This window comes from Triticum dicoccoides, chromosome 2B, assembly GCF_002162155.2.
Source record: "Triticum dicoccoides isolate Atlit2015 ecotype Zavitan chromosome 2B, WEW_v2.0, whole genome shotgun sequence".
Classification (NCBI taxonomy): Eukaryota; Viridiplantae; Streptophyta; class Magnoliopsida; order Poales; family Poaceae; genus Triticum; species Triticum dicoccoides.
The window spans coordinates 77,060,554-77,063,708 of record NC_041383.1 but is presented as its reverse complement, the minus strand read 5'-3'; positions in this window follow the sequence as shown (position 1 = coordinate 77,063,708).

Genomic DNA, 3,155 nt, shown 5'->3' with positions numbered 1-3,155 from the left:
CTGTGTGTCGGCCTATGGAGGTGCGCGGTGCTGCGGCTGTCATGGTGGACGCGGAGGCCGTGCATGGTGAGTCCACGACGAGCACGACGGGCATGGAGGTCGCGACGGCGCGGTTGCGGTGCGTGGCGAGCGCCTGGCGGCAACGACGCAGAGCGAGTTCGGATGCGATGGTGGCACACGGCTTCGACGTCAAGCAACACGACAACCATGATGCGGGCGCGACGAGCACACGGCACGTCGCAGCGGGCGCGGAGGCACGCGGTGGCATCGAGCAAAGGCGTCCATGGCGACGACCATGACTGCAGCTGCAACAACTCCGGTGATAGCGTGGTTGTGGCTTAGGGGGAGAATGTTAGGACTAAGCCACGGTACCACCGGTGACCCCTATGTGTTACGGGGCGGGAGCATGAGTCATTGCTCATGTTGGAGTCCGAGGCCGTTGGGAGCAGCCGCGTCGTGGGTCAGCTCATGCATGAGTTTGTTGGTGCATGTGCATGTGATGTTAGTGGCCGGCTATGGCGTGTGTTAGTCCATGCGTAGGAAACGGTCATAGCGGTACGTGCTATGGTGGCCGGATCTATCGTGCGTGCGTGTAGTGTGTGTGTGCACCTGGCTATAAAAGCCTTCGTGTGTACTGTTTGTAGTTGCGCCGGTCTGTTGCCGCGCCACGGTAACGGTATGTGCCAAGTAAAATGAGGCCGTTCGTGCGGCCGAGGCGCCGTTCGTGCGGTGGAGGCGTTTGTGCGCCTAAAAAATTGTGTGCTCCATCTTCCACCTTCGTTTGTGCGAATTAGAAAAAGAGAGCTGGTATCGGGTTTGTCTCAACATTTGGTATCATGAGCTTGGTTGTCTTGGGCGTGGTTCGCCGTGCCGAAGGCGTGGCGGCGATGGCGGCGTTCGTCGACGGATGCGCGAAGCTTCGGGCTGTGTGTCGGCCTATGGAGGTGCGCGGCGCTGCGGCTGTCATGGTGGACGCGGAGGCCGTGCATGGTGAGTCCACGACGAGCACGACGGGCATGGAGGTCGCGGCGGCGCGGTTGCGGTGCGTGGCGAGCGCCTGGCGGCAACGACGCAGAGCGAGTTCGGATGCGATGGTGGCACACGGCTTCGACGTCAAGCAACACGACAACCATGATGCGGGCGCGACGAGCACACGGCACGTCGCAGCGGGCGCGGAGGCACGCGGTGGCATCGAGCAAAGGCGTCCATGGCGACGACCATGACTGCAGCTGCAACAACTCCGGTGATAGCGTGGTTGTGGCTTAGGGGGAGAATGTTAGGACTAAGCCACGGTACCACCGGTGACCCCTATGTGTTACGGGGCGGGAGCATGAGTCATTGCTCATGTTGGAGTCCGAGGCCATTGGGAGCAGCCGCGTCGTGGGTCAGCTCATGCATGAGTTTGTCTGTGCATGTGCATGTGATGTTAGTGGCCGGCTATGGCGTGTGTTAGTCCATGCGTAGGAAACGGTCATAGCGGTACGTGCTATGGTGGCCGGATCCATCGTGCGTGTGTGTAGTGTGTGTGTGCACCTGGCTATAAAAGCCTTCGTGTGTACTGTTTGTAGTTGCGCCGGTCTGTTGCCGCGCCACGGTAACGGTATGTGCCAAGTAAAATGAGGCTGTTCGTGCAGCCGAGGCGCCGTTCGTGCGGTGGAGGCGTTTGTGCGCCCAAAAAATTGTGTGCTCCATCTTCCACCTTCGTTTGTGCGAATTAGAAAAAGAGAGCTGGTATCGGGTTTGTCTCAACATTTGGTATCATGAGCTTGGTTGTCTTGGGCGTGGTTCGCCGTGCCGAAGGCGTGGCGGCGATGGCGGCGTTCGTCGACGGATGCGCGAAGCTTCGGGCTGTGTGTCGGCCTATGGAGGTGCGCGGCGCTGCGGCTGTCATGGTGGACGCGGAGGCCGTGCATGGTGAGTCCACGACGAGCACGACGGGCATGGAGGTCGCGGCGGCGCGGTTGCGGTGCGTGGCGAGCGCCTGGCGGCAACGACGCAGAGCGAGTTCGGATGCGATGGTGGCATACGGCTTCGACGTCAAGCAACACGACAACCATGATGCGGGCGCGACGAGCACACGGCACGTCGCAGCGGGCGCGGAGGCACGCGGTGGCATCGAGCAAAGGCGTCCATGGCGACGACCATGACTGCAGCTGCAACAACTCCGGTGATAGCGTGGTTGTGGCTTAGGGGGAGAATGTTAGGACTAAGCCACGGTACCACCGGTGACCCCTATGTGTTACGGGGCGGGAGCATGAGTCATTGCTCATGTTGGAGTCCGAGGCCGTTGGGAGCAGCCGCGTCGTGGGTCAGCTCATGCATGAGTTTGTTGGTGCATGTGCATGTGATGTTAGTGGCCGGCTATGGCGTGTGTTAGTCCATGCGTAGGAAACGGTCATAGCGGTACGTGCTATGGTGGCCGGATCCATCGTGCGTGCGTGTAGTGTGTGTGTGCACCTGGCTATAAAAGCCTTCGTGTGTACTGTTTGTAGTTGCGCCGGTCTGTTGCCGCGCCACGGTAACGGTATGTGCCAAGTAAAATGAGGCCGTTCGTGCGGCCGAGGCGCCGTTCGTGCGGTGGAGGCGTTTGCGCGCCCAAAAAATTGTGTGCTCCATCTTCCACCTTCGTTTGTGCGAATTAGAAAAAGAGAGCTGGTATCGGGTTTGTCTCAACATTTGGTATCATGAGCTTGGTTGTCTTGGGCATGGTTCGCCGTGCCGAAGGCATGGCGGCGATGGCGGCATTCGTCGACGGATGCGCGAAGCTTCGGGCTGTGTGTCGGCCTATGGAGGTGCGCGGCGCTGCGGCTGTCATGGTGGACGCGGAGGCCGTGCATGGTGAGTCCACGACGAGCACGACGGGCATGGAGGTCGCGGCGGCGCGGTTGCGGTGCGTGGCGAGCGCCTGGCGGCAACGACGCAGAGCGAGTTCGGATGCGATGGTGGCACACGGCTTCGACGTCAAGCAACACGACAACCATGATGCGGGCGCGACGAGCACACGGCACGTCGCAGCGGGCGCGGAGGCACGCGGTGGCATCGAGCAAAGGCGTCCATGGCGACGACCATGACTGCAGCTGCAACAACTCCGGTGATAGCGTGGTTGTGGCTTAGGGGGAGAATGTTAGGACTAAGCCACGGTACCGCCGGTGACC